This window comes from Lissotriton vulgaris, unplaced genomic scaffold (assembly GCF_964263255.1).
Source record: "Lissotriton vulgaris unplaced genomic scaffold, aLisVul1.2 SCAFFOLD_329, whole genome shotgun sequence".
In the NCBI taxonomy this organism is placed as follows: Eukaryota; Metazoa; Chordata; class Amphibia; order Caudata; family Salamandridae; genus Lissotriton; species Lissotriton vulgaris.
This window is the reverse complement of record NW_028241434.1, coordinates 702,141-727,866: the sequence shown is the minus strand read 5'-3', so window position 1 is coordinate 727,866 and position 25,726 is coordinate 702,141. Positions and strand designations below refer to the sequence as shown.

Genomic DNA, 25,726 nt, shown 5'->3' with positions numbered 1-25,726 from the left:
ACAGCTTTACACTCAGCCGAACAAGTGCTGTTGAGTCTTCATACACCCAGATTGCTTGGACAAACACCTCCCCCATCTATTTAAAGGTTTTGTTGCAAATCCTACAGACCAGAACAGTTAGAGACTAATTTAAAATATTGCTTATTAGCTAGTCATATGCCAATCTAAGGAGCCCATTTAGGGGCTTATTTTGAGTTTGGGGAAGAGGGTACTCTATCACAATGGTGACGGAGTGCCCACCCTGCCAAACTCAAGGTACGCCCTTAAGTATGTCGACAACACTGCTCTGTCGCTGACTTACTCATCCGACGGGCCAACAGAGTAGATAACACCGTAAGCTCTATTTAGAGTGGAGATGTTGTGTCTGCTTTGCTGTTGACATGGCCAGGTAAAATCTAGCAGTGACAGACAGTAAAAATAAATAATAACCCCCCCCCACCGCCCACACCATAGAACAGGAACCTGTGTGACAGCGGTTCCTGTCAATGTTAAGAGCTGTCTGCAGGGCTGGCAGACAACTCTAAAATATGGGGGAAATATTCTCTGCCATCCCTACTAGGTACCCTCCACCGCCAAACTCAAAATCAGCTCATAAGTGGAGAAGGAGTAGTTTCTTTTCTGTAACTCCAGTTCTGTAGTAGGGGTATCTCTGTTATAGTCATAATCTAGTGAATAGTCCCGCCCATGTGCGTGGACCCCGGAGCAATCAAAAATAATCTCTAAAGTGTCGAAAAAATGCAGAACTGCACAGACACTTAAGAGAGAATTTAAAGACATATAATGCAGCCTATAAAAAGGCTACACTGTCCAGTACTTCAGCTAGAAATTCCACCAAAAATCCACAAAACAGCAAAGCCTGTCCAGATTTTCCCTGTCTTCAGTACAAACCCCTCTGGAAGATAGAGAGGAAGGCATGGACAGACAAGCCCCATAGGCTGCCATTATGTGGCTCAGAACAGGATACTGTGCCTTTAAGAGAACTTTCCAGAACTTCACAGTATCCCAGAATGCCTAGCAGGTCTCCCTTACTTTCAGTTCTTTTTGAAGGCGTAACACGCCCGACCTGTAGCATTCCTTCCATGAACATCTCTCCACCGGGGAGGAGGGCGGGCGCTTATGACTATAACAGAGATACCCCTACTACAGAACTGGAGTTACAGAAAAGAAACTACTCCTTCTGTAGTAGGGGATCTCTGTGTATAGTCATAATCTAGTGAATAGAATGGCAAGCCCATCCCCACAACAAAGCGGCGGTGGAGAAAAGAAACCAACACCACTATTGTGCGAACAAATTCCGCAGCGAAGCCTGTCCAACCTGAGCATCTGCTCTGGCATCAGCGTCCAGACAGTAATGCTTAGCAAAGGTATGAACCGACTTCCAAGTGGCGGCCTTGCAAATCTCTGCAATCGGCACATTACGGAGCAAGGCTGTCGTGGCAGCTTTGCCCCTGGTGGAATGAGCCTTAGGCTTACCTCCTATGGTCTTATTAGCTTTCTGGTAACATAGTTGTATGCAGGACACAATCCACCTAGAAATGGACTGCTTAGAGGTCGCAAGACCCGTCCTGACTGATCCTTAATTGATAAACAATTGGTCTGACCTACGTACATCTTTGGTCTTATCCAGATAAAGTTTCAACACCCTCCGAACATCCAGGGAATGTAAGGAACGTTCCGCTGGAGATGAGGGATTCTGAAAAAACGTAGGCAAAGTTATAGTTTGATTGACATGAAAGTCAGAAACAACCTTGGGAAGAAATTTAGGGTGAGTCCGCATAACAACCTTAGCAGCATGAAATACAGTATACGGTTCATTACAACACAGCGCCTGAAATTCACTCACCCTGCGGGCCGATGTAATGGCCACGAGGAACGCCACCTTCCAGGATAGGTGCTGCAACGAAGCCTTATGAATGGGTTCAAAAGGCTCCTTCATCAAACTGGACAGCACCACATTCAATTCCCACGAAGGCGATGGAAGCCTGACAGGAGGGAACACTTTCTTCAAGCCTTCCAAAAAGTCTTTGATCACAGGGATCTGAAAGAAGGAAGTCTGTGAAGGGCTTTTCCTGTAGGCAGTCAATGCAGCGAGATGAACCCTAATAGAGTGAACATTAAGGCCAGATCGCGCCAAATGTAGAAGGTAGGGAAGTATGACATCTTCCTTGCACGTCATAGGATCCAAGTTCCTGGACACACACCAGATACAAAACCTCTTCCACTTGTAAGCGTAGGACGTTCGAGTGGAGGGCCTCTTAGACTCCTTCAGTATGTCCATACAATCTTCAGGTAGATTCAAATGTCCATATTGCACTACCTCAGGAGCCATGCCGCCAAACTCAAGGACGAGAGGTTGGGGTGCACCATCTGCCCCCGAACTTCGTGAGAAGGTCCGGCCTGCACGGCAACCGAATGTGCGGAAGGAGGGACCGGTGTAGAAGGTACGTGAACCACCACTGTCTGGGCCATTCCGGGGCAATCAGGATCATCCGTGCCCTGGACCGGGACAGCTTGATGAGCACCGCTGGAATGGGCGTAAAAGCGTAAACAAAGCTGTTCGACCAGTTGATCCAGAGTGCATTCCCCAGTGTCTCTTGCTGGTAGTACCTGGAGGCGAAGTCTCGGCATTTGCTGTTTTCGGTGGTGGCGAACAGATCTATGTCTGGAGTCCCCCACCTTGTGAAGACTTCTCCTAGTACGTCGTCGTTTATGACCCACTCGTGGTTTTCCTGAATCAGCCTGCTCAGTGCGTCCGCCTGAACATTCTGCACACCTGGCAGATGGGTAGCCGTTATCGTCAATCCTCTTGCCAGAAGCCAGTGCCAGATAGTCTGCGCCTCCCGAGACAGGGTGCGCGATCTCGACCCCCCCTGCTTGTTGAGGTAATACATTGTGGTCGTGTTGTCCGTCTGTACAAGCAGAGAGTTGGTCCGGAAGGACGGATGAAAGGCCTTCAGCGCCAAGTGAACAGCTCTGAGTTCCAGGAAATTGATGTGATACGTGGACTCCGTCTGAGACCACGTGCCTTGGATCTGTAAGTCCCCCGAATGCGCTCCCCAGCCCTGGAGAGAAGCATCCGTCACGATCGTCTGAGTAGGAATGTCCTTGTGGAAGGGAACCCCTCTGAGGAGATTCTCCGCTGAACACCACCGCTTCAGAGACTGAAGAGCATGCAGAGACAGTCGTATCTTGTCGTCCCAAGATCCTCTCCTCTGGTCCCATTGGTCCTCCAAGCACTCCTGCAGAGGTCTCATGTGTAGCCGTGCATGAGGAGTGAGGAAGATACAAGAGGCCATCGACCCCAGTAGAGAAGACACCGTCCTCACTGTTGTAGATGGAACGGTCATAAGAGCCTGAGCCTTCCGAAGGATCGATCTCCGTCGCTCCTCCGAAAGAGACACGCTTGCTGACAGCGTATTGATAGAGGCTCCCAAGTACTGAATGCACTGAACCGGGATCGGGACAGACTTGGACATGTTGATGTGCAACCCCAGCTTGTTCAAGAGAACGCACGTCTTCTGGAAGTCTGCCTGAGCTTCTGAGAAGGAGGAGGCCTTGATCAACCAATCGTCCAGGTACGGCTAGACAAACACCTTGCCTTTCCGTAGGTGTGCCGCTACCACTGCCATGCACTTCGAGAATGTCCTGGGTGCAGACTTCAGTCCGAAAGGCAGCACCGTGTATTGGTAATGATTGGTGCCGACTTGAAATCGCAGAAACTTCCTGTGCTTGTGCGCGATGGGCACGTGGAAGTACGCATCTTGTAGGTCTATGGCACAAAGCCAGTCCCCCTGTTGCAACTGAGGATAAATCTGATGCAACGACAGCATGCGAAACTTTTCTCTGCGAATCCACTTGTTTGCCTGCCGCAAGTCCAGAATGGGCCTGAACTCGTTCTTGTCCTTTTTGCGAACCAGAAAGAACCGGGAGTACAGACCTCTTCCTCTTTGAGACAGAGGTACGTCTTCTATCGCCCTTTTCCTCAACAGGATATCGGCCTCCGCCTGGAGCTCGCGCAGCTGATACTGCGAGCTGACCGGAGGGATCGCTGGAGGAGGGCTGATGAACCGAAGACTGTATCCATTGCAAACAATATTCAGCACCCACTTGTCCTGAGTGATTTTTCTCCACTCTGCCAGGAAAAATTGAACGCTTCCCCCCACCGGAGTGGGTAACGGATGACGGGGAAGTAACCGCTCAGGGTCGAGACCCGGCCGGGCCCTTGTTCGCGGTAGAGGGCTGCTGTCCACCTCTACCCCTCTGACGTTTTTGGAAAGGTCTTCGGAACTGCTGCTGTTGTTGCTGCTGCTGTTGTCCCGAAGACTGTCCTCTTCCTTTCCCTTGCGAACCGAACCGCCGTTGGAACTGGCGGTATGGCTTCTTGTCCTTGGGCTTTTCCAAGCCCACTGCCGTCAGGGTTTCTGCCTCGGCCTTCATCCGGGCCATCTCGTCATCTGCGTGTTTTCCGAAGAGCGTGTCCCCGGAAAACGGCAGGTTGGCCACTCGCTGTTGCGCCTCGGGCTTGAGAGACGTAAGCCTGAGCCATGCATGGCGGCGCTGGTTGATACCGTGGCAGTAGCCATGTGCCGCCAACAAGGCAATATCCGCCGCGGCACTGATGGCCTGGTCCGAAACCAGCATCCCCTCCTTGACGATTTCCATAAAGTCCTCCTTCCTGTCGCGCGGCACAAGGTCCGCGAACTGTTCCATGGAATCCCAAACCGCCCGGTCATATCGTCCCAGTAACGCCGAGTCGCTGGAGGCCTTCATCGTGGTGGAAGAAGTCCTGCACGCTTTCCTTCCCGCCGAATCAATCCAGCGGCTCTCCTTGTCCGGAGGCACGGTGGAGGACGGGGAGGTAGAGTGTTGTTTCCTGGCTGCCGTAACTATCACTGAGTCGGGGACTGGGTCCATCCTCAGGAAGGCAGGGTCAGAGTCCGGTGCCCTGTATTTCTTCAAAAGCCTAGAAGGGGCGGCCCTAACCACCGCAGGCGTAAGAAATAGTTCTTGTGCCGGTTCAACCAGTCCCGGAACCAAGGGCAACAGAGGGCGAGACAGGTGCTTCTTGTGCAAAGTTTCGAATATCACGGACGTCGTAGGTGTAGGAGCCGTCACCGTGATACCCAACTTCGCGGCCCCCCTCAGGAGAACATCCTGGAATGTACCGATGTCATCGATAGGAGACACCCTAGTGTCCGGGGAATCGGACAGAGTAGGGGAATAGGAGCGAGTCCTGGCAGATGTATCCGTCCTGGATCTATGCCTCCTATGGCGCCGTCTGGAACGGGTGGAGGACCTGCGCCTGCTCCTCGATCGTTCTCTCCGTCTGGAGCGAGACTTCGACCTCCTGGGCTTCAGCCGGTCCACCGGCCTGTCCGGGGTGGCCGACTTGGGCTTACGCGGTTCTTTAGACTTAGGAGTCTTCTTGGGAGGGGTCGGAAGGTGAGGCAACGAGACCGACCTTGGTGGGACCGGTGGAGGCTTCTCTGGTAGAGGAGGCAACGGAGGAGGTGTAGGCATCCTTGGACGCGGGCCTCTAGGCAACGGAGGAGGAGGTGGAACGGACTTCTTTGGAGTATAAACCTCCGAGTGCACCGATCCCGGTGAACCACCATCCATCCTGGGCTGAGGGGAGCCCCCCACAGCCTCAGGCCGCTTAGTACGGGCATCCGGCACCGTTGACCGGTGTTCAGGAGTCGACCGCCGGTCCCTCGACGTCGAGCGGCCCTTCGGCGTCGACCGTCGCTTTCTCTTCGGCGTCGAGCGACTCGCGTGTCTCGACGTCGACCCGGACCATCTCGACGACGACCTCCTGTGTCTTGACGGCGACCGCCTCGACGTCGTCTTGGGGCGTCTCGACGTCGACCTTGACGACCACCTCCTTCGCCTCGACGGGGCACGCCTCCGTCTCACCGGCGAGTGCTTCTGCGTCGACGGCGGGCTCGACGACGAGGATCCCCTCGACGACGATGAAGCCTTGTGTCTTGAAGGCGATCAACGGTATTGCCTCGGCGGCGTGCGTCGACGCCGATCCTGTCGACGCCGGTCCTGTCGACGCCGATCGCTCGACGTCGACGCCGAAGACAGCGACGATGACACCGTCTCCGCGTCCGACGGCGGCCTATGTAGGTCCCTCGACGTCGACGATTTCTCGACCCAGAGCCCTGGGGAGAAGGGGAGCTGGCCTTGGACTTCCCTCTCGACGTCTTGGAGGGTGCCACCGACCCAGACGGAGAATGGGGACGTGTGCTGGGCTTCCTGCCCCCGGGGAGCCCCCCAGGGGCCTCAGCATGGGCAGAAGAAGCCCCTCCAGACCCACCTTGCGTCTTCTGTCTCCTTTCTTCTAGTCCCTGAAGCCTGATTTTCTTTCTGTCTTTCAGGGTCCTGCCAGAGAAACCCTGGCAGATCTCACACTCCTCAGGGATGTGGGAAGAGGGAAGGCAGAGGATACAGCCCTCATGGGGATCTGTCTTGGCCTTCTTCCTGGAGCACTCCGGGCATTTATCAAATAATGCAGGCATTATTTCGACCCAGGGGTGCCACAAGCCAAGAAGAAAGCTTTAAGGTACAGATAAAGTACACAAAAAACGATTTTAGTGCAAAAACACCAACAAAAAAAGGAGAGCTCAATGCTCCAGGGTCCTGCTTGCAGGAGCCGGAAAAAAGAACTGAAAGTAAGGGAGACCTGCAAGGCATTCTGGGATACTGTGAAGTTCTGGAAAGTTCTCTTAAAGGCACAGTATCCTGTTCTGAGCCACATAATGGCAGCCTATGGGGCTTGTCTGTCCATGCCTTCCTCTCTATCTTCCAGAGGGGTTTGTACTGAAGACAGGGAAAATCTGGACAGGCTTTGCTGTTTTGTGGATTTTTGGTGGAATTTCTAGCTGAAGTACTGGACAGTGTAGCCTTTTTATAGGCTGCATTATATGTCTTTAAATTCTCTCTTAAGTGTCTGTGCAGTTCTGCATTTTTTCGACACTTTAGAGATTATTTTTGATTGCTCCGGGGTCCACGCACATGGGCGGGACTATTCACTAGATTATGACTATACACAGAGATCCCCTACTACAGAACAACAGATTGTTAGTGGAGCACCAAGACCGTACAAAACTCTTGATGTCAGTGTGCGACGGAGAAGCACTGGTGGAATAAAACAATTAACTGTGTCTGCCATCTTTGCCAACATACACCATGCCATTGTCGTAGCAGAGCTGAGACTTGAAGCACAGGCCTGTAGTACTGCAATTCTCTTCTCGCTAAAAACACACAAGTGTCGCCCATGCTGCGTTGCAAGTCGGACCCCATGATATGTACAGATGGGGCAGCTGGGCGCTTTCCACTGTTATATAGTTTGGTCATTTCTAATCCGTAGCCCCTTTGAACATCGTGCTTTAAAGTGGACTGAAATGCAACAGCTGTACAGATGATATGACATAGGTAATAATGAGGGCCCAACATACAATGATGGCTGCAGGAACTTTGGCCAGAAATGATTGCCTAGTCATCCTGATATCCAACAATCAATCCATGATGACACAGTTGTGGTGAAGGCAGCCATCTTCTAGCTGAAAGCAATAAGTTGTAGAATCCTTACTTAAACCCTTCATGCACAGGTGATGCCGCACAAACAATGGAGTTGTCTATATTGGGATAAGAAACTAGACTCTGCCTCAAATTGTCTACGGCAGAAGTGGATCCACTGGATTCACTGATTGCAGAGGCCGCACAAAGCTTCGGCCTGCTTTGCCTTTGCACTGGCTTCCTCTCCCAGAAAGAATTCAATCGGGGTCCTTCTGTCTCATACATTATGTCTTTAATGCAAGCGCTCAGTTTGCAGATGACTATTCCCACATTATACCCAAAGCCGAAGTCCGCATTTCCTGCAAAAAATATAGCAGTCCGAGGTCCTCGAGTATTTATATGTCTTTAAATATTCTCATTCAAATTAATGTGTCTTGAACTGTACACATTAGTATTAGACTGTCAAGAAATATGACATTCATAATGTTTGGCTGACCATGAAATTCGGAACTGGGGTGCCATAGTATACGCCCCTTAAAAGACTGTGTCTGTGGTATTCTACCAGACTACTACATTTTTACTATTGTCCTGCCAAAATGATGTGATCAAAATAACAAATGAAGCCCTCCACCCCCCATGCCCGTCAAATATGGCCTTGGCAGTAATATGCAGATGCGCAAAATAAGGCAATAAAAGATATATTTTTTAAAGCACGTCAGAATTTTTGGGCCCAGAATGCTTATAAGAGTCATCCAGAGGAGCACTGGAAGTACTGTTCTGCAGAATTAGGGGTTTTCTATACGCCATCAGAATGACTGCCATTTAAACTACTGTGCCCCTGGAATATGCTCACTGCTAATTCCGGTGCAGTATATTAAAGATGGCATTAGTAATTACAATGTCTCAGGAGGCACCCATCACCATTTCTGTGCCCTAGAACACAGCCATAAGATTTACGCTGCAAGTCAATATGCTCATCTAAAGTAATGCCTGAGTAAATGGATGTAACGCTGTATATCTTACAGACCGCGCTGTTATTGTATGCAGAGCTTAATGAGTAATTAAACAGTGTGCAGGGGCCTGAGGCGAAGACTGGTGCCATCCAATGGGGGGCGGGGGGGCAGCGGGGGGTTGCTGAATACAAAGGCTACCTAGTCTTGATTACACCTCATTCTTCTTCCTCCCCCAACTTAGACTTCCCGCCTCTATTTCTTGAATGTTATTTTTCATCTCTCTTCTTGTCTTTTTCTTCCTCCTTCTTTCTCCATTTTGTGTCCTTTACACTCTCGTTCTGGTTCAAACTGTGATGTTGGAAAATAAGCCCTAGTTCCAAAAATGAGTGCTGTGCTCCCCACCAGCAAACAGCCACACATATATTTAGCACAGATTTTCCCCAGGTTTATGGTAGGAAATGAATTTATTATATACAGTGGAAATTTTGGAGTCAGACAAGCAAGTTTAGCTAGACCGAGAAGGTGAATATGTAGTTCGAAATTTGTTGCCATTTTGGTATTACACAATATAGTTTTGCTGAACTCCAAAAAGAGCAACTGATGGCCATCTCAGTCAGGCAAGGGCTGCTTGACACTGAGATAAAAATAAAGTAATGTTCACAACTGTAGACCATGTGACTATCGAGCATGATTCCAAAGATTCACGCCGGGAGGGCAGAGCTTATGGGATGAATGGCATGAGGGAGGTAAGGCCTCAAAATACCTAGGGGCAATCAATGAGTTGTGTTTAAAAAGAGATGAGAATGGAGAGGATTAGAGGCGGGATGCAAAAAAGATGTGCCTATGGTAAAAAGCAGACAGAAAAAGAAGCAGCGGCCAGGCTGTCAGGAAGGAAAATGTAGGAAAGTAGGGAGCAGGAATCCATGGTCAACTCTTTCCTTCCAGGGAGATGAATCGTCCTGAAAATGTCAAACAAGGCAAGCCCTAGATCTTCCTTCAGGTTTCCCACAATACAATAACGTGTAGTTGCCTGTGTGGACGTGTGATACTAGGATGATAGACGGATAGTGAATATAGTTTTAGGAGGAAGTAGCACTACTGTTGTTGAACCATTTCTGCTCACTTTTCCATTGTGAGTTCAGGGGAGGAGATGTGATCTAGCGGCGAACATCGGTTCTCATCCCACATACTCAACATTGTGTGACTGTGGTCAAGGTACATACTCTACTTCTACCTAACTACTTTGTACATATCCAAAGAGGAACTGTGCAATTTAAATATACACATTTCCAAGCGAGGTACTCAGTGTTGTTCCTCTGGTATAATTGCCAGATACTTCTATAGTATATGAGATTTTTTAATCATTGGTGAGATTCTGCACACTATCTCTACTTACCACTCCTACTGCCTCATTCACCTCAAATAACACTCAATCAATCATTCAATTAGCTTATTAGACCTTCATGAAAATACACTCTACATACAAGTAGGTACAGCGCTAGACCACGGAACTGATCACTGCATTTTATCCTTTGAATTGTACACCCAGTAACCTGATCACATTTTCTAAACATTTAATAATAAATAAAAATGAACGTTGTTGTGGGATATACGTCCAACACTATGGGGATTTCACAAAAAACGACCATAAGTCTGTCTATCTGCACTGAGGTTGTTCGTACAAACAGAATTCTCAATGAATATATCGCTTTATAACCACTATTGGGTTTATTAAAGGTATTTGTGCAGAGAAGACTGGCTCACAGTGGCAAAAAGTGCCACATATAGAACAATAAAATACAACAGCAGGAGTGATACTGTAAGGAGTTTGAAGTGGAAGACTATTGTTAAGGTAGAATTAGATGTTAGGGGTCGGGCCACCAGCCCAATCGGTCTGCTGAGGCTTTGGCACCTGCGACTTTTGAGGAAGACTAGTCACCATATTTAGAAATCCACGACTACCTTGTGAGGGTTTCCTTGCCTTTCGTGTACCTGTTGGTGGGACGCATGAATTGAAGGTTCAGCAGTTTGCCAAGTGAACACCATTTTTTGGCGCACTCTGCAACTTTTTACTGAAACAAACAACTTATGACCCGGATTCAAGGAGAGTTCCCTCCAGCGATTGGTGCCCCGCCCTAAAGAGGCGGGGCAGCCATCACAATAGCCTGGGTTCTCAGTGACAGATGGGCGGTCACTTCAAGAGTTATTGACGGCAGGCTAGACACCCGCCATTTTGGGCAGAATCTCAAAATGACCCCCTTAATCTTTATGATAGGCTCTCAATAGTTGCATTTTCAAGCTATTGTAAACAGAAAGCAGACCTCAATGAGCAGACGGTTAAACCACACAAGAGTTAGAGGCAAAGTCCCACAGGAACCCACCTACCATAATATGACATATCACAATATGTTATGTTGTGTTGAGTTATTTTATAATATGTTGATTTGTATAGCGCACTAATCAGCAAGAGGGTATCAGGGTGCTTGGGCAGGTATGTAGGTGTGTGGTCCCCAGGGTGCTGATATAAAGAACCAGGCCTTGAGCTTCTTGCGGATTTCAAGTAGTGAGGAGGAGGCGCAGATGTGTTGCGAGAGGTTATTCCATGTCCTAGAGGGAATGTTTCACCAAAGTGCTAACACTGGGTCATGGAAAGAGAACTTCCAGCAAAAAATGCACAATGGCAACTCACCACCATATTCTGGTGGCATGGTGAGCTAGTCGACATTTTTTATGATGTTTTCCAAAGACAACCCCTCCTCAAGTGAAGGTTGGTTTCTGAAAAACAAAAAATGAGCACCCCTTGAATAATTTTTCAGCATGTCGCGGCCAGTGCACTTTGTTCCCTCCCATGACCACAATGCTGTGTATGGCACATCCAGGCAGAGAAAAATCATTATCAAAAAGCTTTCCATAAACAAGATGATTTTTCTGTTGTTCTAGAACCGGCGGTCCTCCTGTCATGTCAGGAAGGTGATTCTCGATAGCAGATGCTGATGCTCTGCAGTGGGAAACTCATTGATTCCCCCACCTCTAAATGAGGATGGAGTACCAGGGTAGCAGACAGAACATCTGGATCACTGACAGAATATCGGTGCCAAAAATATTGTGTGGACAGAATATTGTGTCAAAAATATCGAGGACCAAGGTAAGTGCTAATAGGTAAGTACAGATGTAATATTCTTAACTCCACATCTACGTACCTTGAAGATATATATATATTGCCAGGGTATGTGTATGTGGAGTTATATATAGTAAAACTTGCTTACACATAGAAACCTACCTTCACAATGTTTTTGTCCTCGATATTTTCAACACAATATTTTTTTCATGATGTTTTGTCTAAATACCTGAGAGTTGTGGTGCTTGCCATGAGATGGTTTAGTTAAAATTCATGATTTTTTTTTTTTTGCAGATGTGATTTACTGCTTGTGTTTCATGGTACGAAAATGAGAGTTCTCCTTTAAGATAGAAGAAGGAAGGGGCCTCAGTGCAGCGATGGATGAGCAGAAGCGTGAAGGAGAGACAAATATGCAGGTCTGTGAGCCGCAAAAGCATCACAGGCTGATAAATCACAATACATTAAATATATAATATGGAATGTGTGGAGCGACGAAATACACTTAAGGGAGAGCCAAAGACTTAAAAGCTGTATAATGTGCCCAGTGAAGAAACCAACATATGTCTGCAGGCCAAGGAAATCTAGTACAAGTCGCTGATTCGTGAACATCTCAGATCATTAAAATTCAGCACAATTTGTATTTTAAATGAAGAGGAAAAGAGGGAAATTATTTCAGCCGCTTTCAGAAATCTTTCTGAATTAACCACTTCAGCAACCCTGGAGCACATACACGGTGCCACACATGGCACCACATTACTCTAAAATGCCCATTATACAGTTTAGATTTATCTTTATTTGTCCACACTGGCCAATTGGCTTGATAATCAGGAAAAAGCAACAGCCAATCATGTCAGCGACTTTCCAGCTTATAACTTTGCCCTCTCTGAGCTTCCTTCACTGCAAGCTCTTGAGTAACAGACTGTGAAGTCCACTGCAAGCACCCACTCAAACATCTGCCGTACATGTGAGCTTCACTAGAGACGATGACCATCAGCACATTTCCTGCAATCCCCACCAGTCTTGCACAGTATTTTATGCAGAAGGACTGAAGAGACATTCAGGTGGTCCCACATAGAATGATGCTCGATTAAGAATTTCAAGTTCTGAACCATAGGGCACCCCTAGCCAAAATATATAGCGGCCTATTAACTGAATGTACTTTTTCTATGTCTACTAGGAATTCACAAAGTGATTCATGGAAGGCGTAAATTCATCTATAGTCGGAAAACTCCGCCACAAGTGTGGAGATCTCCACAGATATAAACCCCACTCAAGGGATAGGAAAGTGGGATTTCCTGAGCATGATTTGATTTGGATGTTTGTGAATGCCCACAAACTTTTATGTTTGTGGGCACTCATACTTTTCTCCCTCCTCTTTCCACTTTGGAAAGGGTCTGAAAATGTACTCCAGCCAAGGGCTAGCATAACTCCCTTTTCAATAGTGGTAAGGGGAATGGATCACCAGCAGACTTGGTGGGAAAAGACTTAAAAAAGTATTTCCTTGTGCAGAAAAACAAAAAGGAAAAAAAGTGCATTTGCACAGTGGATCCTATTCCAGCTGCCTGAAGTTCTCCGTTATTGAGCACTCCTTCCAGCAGCAATGGTAGTCCACATGGAAAATCACATGAACTTCCCAGGAGTATACCTGGCACAGCCTTCCAGGCTTGTAAACTGGAAAACAGAAGTCAGAGAGCCTTAAATGTTCAAGCCCTTTTTAATTAGGAGCCTGACAGCTTAGTTTAAAGCTTTGTTCATGATGTTGCGTGCCCTGATGTCAGACTAGGAAAGATCTTCCAAGCAAGAGCAGCCTCAGACTAGCTGCTAGTAAGCAATATCCTGGAATTCATGATCAATTTTCATGTTTTTACATTTTATTTTCTTTGGAATTGGTGCCCCACTTAACTTGATGCCTTAGTTTACCTTTATAGCCAGGGCAAACCTAAACCTCTGGAAGTTGAAAGCACAGTGCTTTTCCAGCTGATTTATTTCCCCGCATTACAGGCAGTGAAATGTAATAATTTCTGGATGTAGAGAACAGCACAGCATTGACGGGATGCCTGTCAGCCTGTCCTGTGTCCCTAGTTATTGTTTTCTCATTGATCTCCTCAAAGATTGTCTCCTGTGCCTATGGATGGACCCGGCACCCATCTCGGTTATGTTGTGAGTCGCCTCTTATCGTGTACCCTGTCAGTCATGACAGGCCTCCTCGCTATGATCATTTAATTGAATGTCTTTCCTGAAGAACAGGACTGTCAGGTACATTCTGAAGACACTATAGAGTGTCATGTAGCAGCGGCGTGTTACATTATCTCGCTACGCTTCAACGCACCTTGATAAATGAGCTTACAATGGAGAGATGCAGCAAAAGAAAGCAGCACAAAGGTAGACTGTATCAACAGCTTGCTTCAGCCTATCTTTGTTTGGAATCATACATGCTGGGCATTACAAAGACAGCTGTCAATAGAAAGGAAAGTTAATTTATTTGGTTTTTATACAGCGCGAACATGACCCATTAGGGTGACAGAGCGCTTTACAGAAACTGTACAAAGGAACATGTTAGGGGATAGGAAGCAATATAAAAACATTACATAAGAGTACAATAAATATAGAATACAAAATATATGTACATGTGATAATGGTAGGCCGGTAGAGAAGGGCACATTAGTATAGCATGGGTCCAGGCCTAAAACATAACCTGGAGCAATAGGAGGCAGAGGACAAATAGGGAGACAGAAAGAAACAGATGAGTTGGAACCAAGTCCAGGTCCTCAGTGTGAGAGGAATTTGTTGGAAAGAAAATGTTTTACTTCTTTCCTGAAGATAGATGTGGATGGGTTTCATCTGATCTCAGTAGGGAGAGAGTTCCAAATGTTCTGGGCAAATCCGAAGAAGGATAGATTCTAGGTTTCCTCATTTTTTGAATTTTTTTGTGGCTTACGAAGAAAGGAGCTTGTGCTTCTAGAGGATCAGTTTCCATCCGTTTGGGTCAGTTTCTGGGTCAAGTAGGAGGGGGTATTGTGGTGCAGCGCTTCGTGGGTCATGCAACCAATTTTGAAGTGAATCTTGGCATTGAGGGTTAGTCATTTCAGAGCAAGGAGGTCTGGGGTAATACGATTACTTTTTTTTGATCCTGTGATGAGCCTAGCTGCGGCATCAGTGTAGCCTTCATGAATGTTGTTGTGATGTTTCTGTAAATCTATTGGTAAGTATACATTCCAGAGGAACACAAACAAGCATTGATTAGTGAACGTTCTTTATTTGTACAAATGCACAAATAAATATCTAGGTTTTTAGCTATCACTTGATATTTTTGACTTTGATCTGTTTGTAAGTCCTCTAAGTACCGGGCCACATGTGTAGCTTACCAAAACATTTGAACCAAGTGATCAAGCGGGCAAAACCTCAGACATCCTGGCTCCACCGCTAATTATTTAATTTGTAATTACCGCCTACTCCCACATGCTATCACCTTTCCCATCACCCTCCTCAGTTCCCCCCCTACTTTTATACTCCCCCACTGATCCCTGCCCCTCCATACTAGTTTAATTATTCAATACTTGCTATGGCCTAATGGTATTCCTTATCCTCATTCCCATTTTTTAACCGTACTGTGTAGATTGCTCTAATTGTCTTGCATTTTACCTTTCTGTACAAATGTTATATTGCAATTTTTTTCATTACCCAACCATTGTAAAGCGCTCTGATACCCTCGGGTCTAGCCAGCGCTTTACAAAACCTTTAAATAAATAAATAAATACTTGTCCACAATTCCTCATGCAGAAGAAATCTATAAAAAGGTAAAGGAGCGCAGTCTAAAGAACATGGCGATGTCCTGTGGAGGTAATAGGAATGGGATGGGGGCAGATCTTCATTTGCACCTACTGATCTGCCTTTCCTTGAAGAACCTTATGGACCGCAGCATTGTGGTTCATGCTTTAGCCTCTCCTAGCTTTCCATCCATTACAAATTATGTATTTCAATGTTTTTACATTTGTACACATTTTAACACTTTTATTAAAATCTCCTTTCGTTCCTTTATGTACATTTTCCTGCCATTTAGAGGACATTTCCTGCTCAAATAAGACTCTATTTTGTAATTTGTTTTTCTTTTATACCACATTTTGCAACTGTCTTTCACCACGCAACCCTTTTCCTTTTGCACTAATAATCTACTTTTGTCCTTTCTGCCTTATCTCTTTACTTTATTAGGCACCTGTCTACACAGTTAGTTGCCTTTGTTGCAATTTTGCAGGCTCACGCTTTCATCTTTTTTTGCTTTCATTTTTTTCCCTATAATGCGGCTGATTGCTTTGTTCCTCTAACAGGTTCTACGCCTCCTCCGCTTACTCCTGGAGACGAAGGGTTGTTTGAAAAGAGGCGCAGGCATACAGTAAGAACAGAGACAAAAAAATTATATTTTTGACGCTCATGTATTATTATTGCAGAGCCAACCTGCAAGAGATACAATGTAATTAAAAAACAAAAATCTCTTTTTGGTGAAACATCTGAAACAATGATCTTTTTCCAAAAAATGTCAATGTAATAATTCAAGTGTTTTGCTCCTTCTAAAAAAAGCAGACTTAAGTTAGTTATTTGTCACCAAAGCACACCAAAAAGTATCCTTGCGCAGGTGGAAATAGTTCCTGTGCGAAGGGCAGAAAGATGTCAGAGGAAGGTCGCCGTCAGCATTCTGGGAGGTATTGTGAAAGGTTCATCAGAAGAGTGAGCTTTTTTGTGTGCTTGACCGTCAGCAAGTTTGTCCTTGTTGTGCCTCAGACTTCCGCTATTCATTGACGTAATCATTCGAGGAAACGATAATCAACAGAAGATGTGCATCTTTCTTGCACCTCGACTGCCTCGGTAGCATGTTCCTGGGATTGCAGCTGTGTGAACAAGGTTTTAGTAAATAGGAAGTATGGCGCTCAGCTAGTTATCCTAGGTGTCTATGAGTGTATGCGGAGGCTATGGTGCTGGATATTGGTCGTATGAGGGCAAAGGTGCCCTCTAGGGATGGCTAAAGGGTGGCTAGCAAGAACATGTTTTTAGGATTACTAAGGAAACAAAAATATATTGTTCCCATGTGGATATATTCGGGTAACATGAGACATTGAAGCTAGCCCGTGTTTCCATCTTCATTTTGAGTTCACGTGGGATCATTGCTGTTGTCCTCAGCAAGTGTTATGTAAATGTAAATGTATTTGAGCTTGTATAGCGCACAGCTACCCGCAGTGGGTTTCCCGGTGCTTGCTTAGGGAACCCGTCCTGGTATTCCCCTGTGAGATAACCCCGGCAGGGTATCCACAAGGTGAAAGCCAGGCATCCCGCCGCGAGGGGCCGTTGTGGAGATTAAGCAAGCTATTGGTAAGAGTCGCAGAGTGTGAACCCGTGAGTCGAGAAGGCACCGGAGCGAGAATTATCGAGTCCTTGGAATTTTTGAGCCCAAGACCCGCCGAGGCGGGGAATTGAACCCTGGTCCACGGCCGATCTCAGATTCCGGGTCTGCCGCCTCTAACCCCTGAGCCACACTTCACTTGCCATCTGCCATCACTTGCAGTTTAGGCCCTCGACAATGACCTTTCCATGAACACAGGGCCCGATTCACAGAATGAATTTAAGATTCAATCCTAAACTTACTACTATTTTGGTATTCACAGAATGCACTTACTACTTTTGGCATTCACAGAATGCACTTACTACTTTTGGTATTCACAGAATTTAGGATTTTGTCTTAAGTCTGTCTTAAGTCTGTCTTAAGACAAACTTAAGACAAAATCCTAACTTCTGTGAATACCAAAAGTAGTAAGTGCATTCTGTGAATGCCAAAAGTCGTAAGTGCATTCTGTGAATGCCAAAAGTCGTAAGTGCATTCTGTGAATGCCAAAAGTAGTAAGTGCATTCTGAGAATACCAAAATAGTAGTAAGTTTAGTATTGAGTCTTAAGTTCATTCTGTGAATCGGACCGAGTGTTTTTCGGTCATGATTGCCATTCCGCTCCATTGTGTTTTGGTGCCTTCTGGGCTTGTCCACGAATGCAACAGAGATGCATTGCTTGTGACATTGATGAGACAAAGAGGAGCGCGTCTGTAGTCCAGGATTTTGCTCTAGGCGCTGGAAGCATTGGAATGTTTTGAGTGTAGCGACCAAAGGCTCTCTATCATCCTTAGACACTGGCTAAAGCCAGCGTCTAAGGATGATAGACACTGGCTCCACTCCACTCTCCCATCCTTGTCTCACCAATAGACAGACCGGAAATGAGGATCTCTCTGCCTTCCTAGGACCCTTCCTTGCACATTGTGGGACCAAACCTCGAGATTAAATGTGTGTTCAGCCTTTTGGGACATTCTGCAGATCGCTGCTCCCCTCCCCTCTGCCAACAGGCTGTCCCTGACACACCCTATGCCCTCTCTAAAGTAAAGAGCATGCAGCATTGCTCTTGTGGGGTGAAATCTCCGCTGTCCATAATTTACTGCTTTTTCACCTCTTTGGGTCTAAATTTCAACGATGAAAAACTACTGAATGCTCGTCCCTTCATGGTGCTTCATTTTGCTGGAATGTCTCCTGGTGTCCTCCACTCCTCCACTCCCCCATGGTGCATGACGGTGTCACCAATCAGAAAGAATTTGCTCATTATCACTACCTTCTGGGAGCCTTGTGTCCAACTTTGAGAACCCGCCAGATTCATGGTCATATCCCCTATTCTGAATTCCCTCATTTCCAGTACACTTTGTCCAAACAAATATTTTTCACTCCGATCATCTTTACCAACAACGTTTTAAGGCAGAGGAAAGTGGACGATTGCTCGGGGGATCCACCTTCGAAGGGACGCTTGTGAAAGGGAACTTTTTTCTATCTCACTACTGTCTTTTCTTTATCACAACCTTTAATGTAAAAGTATATATTGGGGTCTAAATACGTAGAAAATGGGTAGTAAAAGTAAATATTTTTCTGAACAGGGACCCCGAAATATTTCTTACGCGGGCCCTCAAAATCTTTAAGATGACATAACTATAGCTTACCATTGTTGACATACAATATTGTTATTTTGACCAATCATATGTACATTTTATTCACTGTTAAGTTCCACAGAGCAATACATATATGGCAATACATATATATATGCAGTATATAAGATGTAAATGTAAAAACAAATATTTATTAAAAAAAGCCTATAGAACGTATTGACTGAATTATAGAACGTATTGACTGAATCAGAATTCTAAAATAACATATTTACTTCATTTATATATATATTATACTTGGCAAACATTGATCTTACAGATACGTCCCTTTGTGCGTTGTGCACAAGACATACAAAAACGACACGTCTCCAGTCCTGAACAGGACACAAAGGGCATTGTTTACTTCATATTCGTTTCGGGGACCAGTTCCATAGAGTGTCAGCAATCTAGACAGAGGTGGCTCCTTCACTAAGGCGGAGGAGCGTCGCCCCACGGCTCTCAAAGGAGAAAAAAAAATTATGACCTTGTTATGATCCTTTTATTTTTCAGGGCTGTGTTAGGGCGGGTGAGGCTGGTGCCACAGGCAGAGGAGTGATTCATGCACTCAAGTGTGCATGACGGTTTGGGCCGGCCAAACAGTCCTGCGCACTTGGCATGTTCTCCACGAGCTGCAATGCACAGCCTTGGAGGAGAACATGCCAAGGTTCCCATCCCCCGTCTGAGTGTTGAACCACAGTGCTCAGACCAATCACAACGCTGCATTGCAGTGTTGTGATTGGCTTAGCGGGGCTCTGTACTTCCGGGACTCGTCAGCAAAGCAACTACCGAGGAGAGACGGAGGCGGCCGTGAGGGGGTAAGTTTAAAAAATATATATTTTGTCCCCCTCCCCTGCCCACTACCCCATTCCCTACCAGCTGCCACTGAATCTAGATCCTGGCACTTGTAAAGTTTAGGAAAAAGCATTTAGTCTCAGCATCCCTATTTGCTATTAGGAAGAACTGTTTGTTCTTCATTACAGATGTTTTGCTATTGGTAGTATTTTTAGCAATGATCTGATTGTCAAAGATTTTAAACAAATTACTCTGTCAGAGTGTCAGTAATCCACAGACACAGGGCATTCGATATTAAGTGGCATTTTACTTCTTTATGGTCCAGGTAACAACATAAATAGAATGAAATTAATTCATGTCATTTTATGTTATGTTATGTGTATTTGTATAGTGTATCCTTCACCCAGGAGGATATGTTGGCTCTGAAGCAGGAGCTGTAAGGCTGAGTTCAGGTCAGGGCAGGTGAAGAGCCAGGTCTTCAATTCCCTGTGGAATTCAAGAATGGTGGAGGTGGCTCTGATGTGCAGGTACAGGTCATTCCAGGCTTTTGGATCGAGGTAGGAAAAGACACAGCCACAGAGCTGGCCCTGTGTATTCAGGGTGTGTGTGTGTTATAAGGAGTAAGGCCGAACAGAGATCTCTTGTCAGGTTGAAATGGATCTTATTTTTGGTCAGAAACAAGTATTCTGCTCTGTTTATAGCAAATAATGCATGACCAGTAACCCGATATTTTTCTGAAAGTCACGAGAGGCAAACAGAGGTCACACCAAGCTGCTCAAACTTTGGAGCAAGCAGGCCAGATCCATGCCAATTTTTCAGCCTATCCAACACATTTACATTTAATGCATTTAAATAAAACTAATTTAAATAGCCAGTGGTTATCCTACAAATCTGTTATGAAATAGGCACTCTTGGACCTGAGCTGGACACACCTACACAGGAAAAATGATTGGAGGCTGGGCCGGGTAACCTTCCTTGCCCATAAATCAGGACCAGGGAGCAGCAGCAGGCCCTCAATGCCAATGTGCTTGGCATGGCTTCCTGTTGCCATGACATTCTTGTAATCTGCATACAACCTTGAAAAATGGGATTTAAACTCCCCTTGCACTGAATAATGAGATCTGCCAAGTACCACAAGGCCCCAACAAACAAGCCCTAATCCCAAGGTATATATTCTTTCAGAAAGAAAGAAAAAAACGACAGTCATGTTTCAAGCGTTAATGGTACAAATCTGCGGCTATTTGATACGTGCCAAATACGGGGCCTGTAGTTAATCATCTTCAGCTACCAGGAACATTCATCTGCTTTACACAATATGCAATCATTACATGACCCTTCTGAGAACCCTCCATCTCCCCTCTGGGAACAGACATGCGGCCCTGATACTAACTCATTTACGCAGCCCCTTTGAAATAAGCTAGTGTGCACTGCTAGGATGCTGTGGAGAGGCGTGAGTGAGGCCGGAAGCCACTGCCTCTTCTCTGCAGCGGAGCCTGTGGGTGTTCTCCACAGTATCAAGCTTTTCGTATCACCCGGACGGATTAAAATGACCAAAAGATCGACTACCAAAATATCACACACATAAGTATATGCAAGTAAGTATAGATTGATCTTTCTTAACATATATGCACCTTGAGGATGCCTGAATCAGAATTCAGTAGGTGTGGAGCTAAGAATAGTTATTCTATACTTGCTTCTACACAGTGGCGGCCGGTAATTTCTTCTGGGGGTGAGGCAGAGACACACACACACACACACACAAACACACACATATGCATCTCACTCTCACCCATGCATTCATACACACAAGCAGACACATCCATTCACAAAACGCACTAACAAATACACATACATTCGCAAATACATGCACCAAACATATAACACTTACCTTAACTCCAGCTCTCTGAGTGGAAAGCCTCTGAGGTCCCAGGGGAGTTGGGACTGCTTCCTTTCCTCACTGGCTTTTAGGTCAGCCAATGAGAGAAAGCAGCAATCCCAAATCTAGGAGGTCCCAGGGGGGTTGAGACTGCTGCCTTCCCTCATTGGCTTCTCTCATTCAGCCAATGAATGAAGGCAGCAGTCCCAACTTCATCTCAGAGTAGGATGGGGTCAGTGAGACTGCTGATCCTACCTAACTCTGTGACGAGGCGTCACTGATTGACACACGGCCATGGGCACTTCAGGGCTTAAAACTTAAGTACCCATGTATGAGGTAATCGGTGGCGCTCCCACTCGTCAGGAGGAGGAGAGCCTTGCAGTGGCGCAGGGGGGGAAGCGGTTGGCCCCGGGTAGCACGTGATTTGGGGCTGCAGCCTTTTCCCCCTTTCCCCCTTCCCCCTGCTCTTACATGCGTTTGCCGCATGGGGTCAAACACAGGTGTCACCGGCACCCGCCCGCCCTTACATGTGGCCTCCAAGGGACGGCTAAGTGTCTAGCTACGCCACCCGGGCATTAAGACACCTTTGGCAGGCTAAGGAGGTCACGCCCACATGGCTGTGAAATCCTAAGCCTGGCAAAGTTCAGCTCAGGCAGCCAGAACATCGCATTTAGAACATCTAGTTCCTGGCTCCCTGACCGGAACAGGAAGAGTGTCTGTCAGGCTGGCCTTTATTCAGTCTGAGAAGCACTCTTCTTGCCTGGAAAAAGGTGGGGGGCGGGCCATGGCCCCTAAGCCCCTATGGACGGGCCACTGCTGCTTGTACATACTTACCTTCACAGTAATATGGTAGTTGATATTTTGGGCAAGATAACATTGATTAACATCAGTTTTTTGGGTTTACCAGGCTTACCACGTGCTAGCCCTGACTTACCCTTGGCTCTCCCGGGCAAGGATCTCTCCCGGGCATGGATTTTGATAACCCTTTAGGGGTCATGACGACAGTGGAAGGAGTAGAAAGTTGACAGGAGTCCAAGAGCCCAGCTAATTCCTTAACAGCAAATGGGGATGAATCAACGTCTGTACTTAATGACAAGAATTCATTAAAAAATATAAATGTATTTTGTATCTGTGAGACATTGAGAACAATAGAAAGAAGCTGGATAGAACTCGTAAATGCACCAAGTGATGCCCATTTGCTAAGAGGGTGGGACCACCCACCTCAACATTGGCTCCACCCTCTTTCAACTGTCAGGGAGATAGAAGTACCACAGCTCTTCCATGCAAAACAATTGTTTTTATGGACCTGCCAAATGTAGTGAAGGTACTTTGAGTGAATGCAAACATCAGCTGAACTACCTCCAAGGTTTCGCAGCACTTGGAAGGCAGAAAAGATGAAAAACATAACTCCGGGTACGCGTCTAACAAGTATGTAAAAAAAAAGCCATGTCTTATGATGTTTTCTAAAAGAAATGAGGTGGACAATAGTCCGGATTTCTGAAAGATGACTGTTCCACAATGTAGATGCCAGCACAGAAAAAAATCTGCCTACAAATTTTCATTCATCTAAATCAAGAGATGTTCAAAGTAAAAGAGTTGGAAGACCGTAGCAATTCATGTAAGAGCTTACCAGCACCACCTTAGACGAACAACTTCCATCCGTGCACAGCTTTATGTGCTAGTAAAGAACTTTGAAAGAGATTCTCGTATTACTAGGAATCCAGACCAGCTTTTCTAGAGCAGGCAAAGCATTCCACCATCCTAGTCCCGCTGTTTCAGATAACCCACAGTCTTCTCACCAAATACTTTGACTTGCATAAATAGGGAGCATTTCCATAGTCGGATCTCGACCAAACAGCTACTCGTCATTCATTGTATGGAAGTTGAGGCTTGATCTTTTGCAGTTTGGGTGGTTGGATCACACAGGAGGATAAGACTGCTGCCGCCTGTGTCTTCAGTTTCACGTCAGCTTTGGCGGGTGCAACTGCCCTTGTACAGTCAGGGCCCTGCTGCCAAACCATACATTTATTTAATCATCATATCCAGGTCTGGCGGTGGGATAGAAATGGGCACGATAATTGTAAAATCATGAAAACCAGGCCATGTGAAGGGCGAGCGACTGCCCTGACTCCCATCTAGTCTTGATAGCCAGACCAGGTGGTGGGATGGAAGCAGCCCAGAATTTATCTAGACATGATAACCATGTCTCGCGATGGACAAGGAAGCCACCCTTAATTTATCTTATCATGATAACCAGATCTGGCGGTGGACAAGAAAGCCACCCTAAATGTATTCAATCCCGATACCCAGGACTGACGGTGGACGAAGAAGATGCAGTTAATCTATCTAACCATGCCAGCCAGACCCGGTGGTGGGCTGGAAGAAGCCCATCATTTATCTAGACATGATAAGCAAGTCTGGCGATGGACGAGGAAGGTGCTCAGAATCTATCTAATCAAGATAAGTCGTGTCAGCACTGGGCCAGACAGGAGTCTTGAATACATCCAACCATGATAGCCAGAGCCGGCGGTGGGCGAGACAACAGTGCCACATTCATCTAACCAGTTGTGAGGATGGGTGAGGCCAACGGCTTACTGACAACTAGCAGATCAGTGATGCCACAGGCGGCTGAAAAGTAAAGTGATGCAACAGTAATTTAATTTCCTTTTCCTTACTTTCACTTTGTTATTTGTCTGGCTGCTTATCTAACAAGAAAGCAAGGATTAAGGCAGATCTGTGTCTGACTAATCTCTGCCCTCATTTAGTCCTTTGGATTTTTTTTATCAACACTCATTGGTCACTATTCAATATGACGCACATCTCAACAATACGACACACAACCCAATATAACGTCCAGAGATCACTTTAACTCAGGTAAATGAATGCACCAGAATCCCTAAAAAGCACCGGTTTTCCTTAAAGGGCAACACCAACAAATATATAGGAGTGAAGCACCATATGTATATTTGCCTACTTTGTTACATTTATAAGCAAAGGCTTTTCATAACATCGCATACACACAGCCTTTGCAACAGAGTAAGCCAGAATGGAAATCAGAAAGCTGTGGAGAGAAAAGAAGTCAATGTGAGGGATTCCTGGAAGAAAAAGTAGATACACTTTTGAAGGGAGAGAAGAATAGGCTAGAGAAAAGGAGGAGGTATGCATTCAGACACACACTTGATGGACGGAATGCAGAACAAATCAAAACATTCAACCCTAGTCAAGAGATCTGGGTTAAATCCATCATTCTTTTGCTCACCATGCCACCCCAGTTTAGACCTGGCCATATGCAAATCAGTCTTGTGAAGGACCGGGTTTTAGAACCCAGCGGCGTCAGGGAAAACGCCCTATGCCTTCGAGTTCCCTTGCCTTGGCAAACAGAGACACAGGATACTTCTTGATGACGTCAAAGACCAAAGTTTATTCGCTGCAACCAGGAACAGCGGTCTATGAAGCACACACGGGTGGTTCGCTAGAGACTGCGCAAATTCAATGAGCGGAGCAGGTCTTTTATGCTAAAAATCAAGCCTCAGGCAACATTTCAAATTAGCATTGGGTTCATACAAACTGACCAATAGAAATGTGACAATTCAAAAGTAGCGTATGACGACAGTCCCACTTTCTGTTGTCCAGCCCACCTGAAATGACCAAGCACAGTCCAATATTCTTGTTCGCTCAGGCCGGACAAACCCATCATAAAACCCTCAACCCAAATCAGTGATTATGTCGTAAAGGAAGGAACAGAAACAGATTGGAAGTGATATAGAAAGGTGGGAGCAGTGTACCATAATCTCTGGCATGCCCTACTCTTTGATCTTTATCTGACCAGCTGCTTAACAAGGAACTGGCTCAGCGAAGTCAGCCTCGGGCAAGGAGTCAGTTCGGCCAGGTCACTCAGAAGTAAGCTAAGGCATACGTGTCTCAAGGACTCGTTCGGCCGTAGTCATCGGCCTATGTGAGGGCAACCACACAAAATGGCTGTCGTACACAAAATGAAACCCGAATGTTCAAACTAAATCCTGAATACGGAGTGTTCTCATTGATCAATTCATGCGAAAACACTCATACACGCTACACTCGTGATTTGCGGTCTTCTGACACCAAAATCGTCTATTTCCGACGACCTTTATTGAACGGGTTCGGAACACCCGAACCAGACCCACAAACTCACGGAACTACACTTGACCCTGTGCCTCATGGGATCAGTCCAGCCCAAACTGCCAAGCCAGGTCCTCCCTGGACCGGAAACCAGCCTCCTATGACCGGTTTCAGGGTTTCACCTCTCATCAGACAGGGTAGCTTGAATTCAGTGTATCTTTAGAATGCAGGGAAAATGAAGTCAATGGTGCAACTCCCTGAGGAAGGGACAGGTGCAATGAGGAAGAATGATAGTAAAATGGCCGGAAAGGAGCACAATAGAGCAGCATTCCTGAAGTATGATGTAGAGTCACTGCAGGAGATGGAAACA

At 46.1% G+C, this 25,726-nt stretch overlaps 1 protein-coding gene across 1 annotated transcript in view; it reads right to left on the bottom strand.

The window, feature by feature from the left end:
- Nucleotides 1–25,726, bottom strand: part of LOC147671294 (beta-1,4-galactosyltransferase 2-like) — a 914,400-nt gene that overhangs the window by 614,177 nt on the left and 274,497 nt on the right. The gene's annotated exons all lie outside the window — the stretch shown is intronic.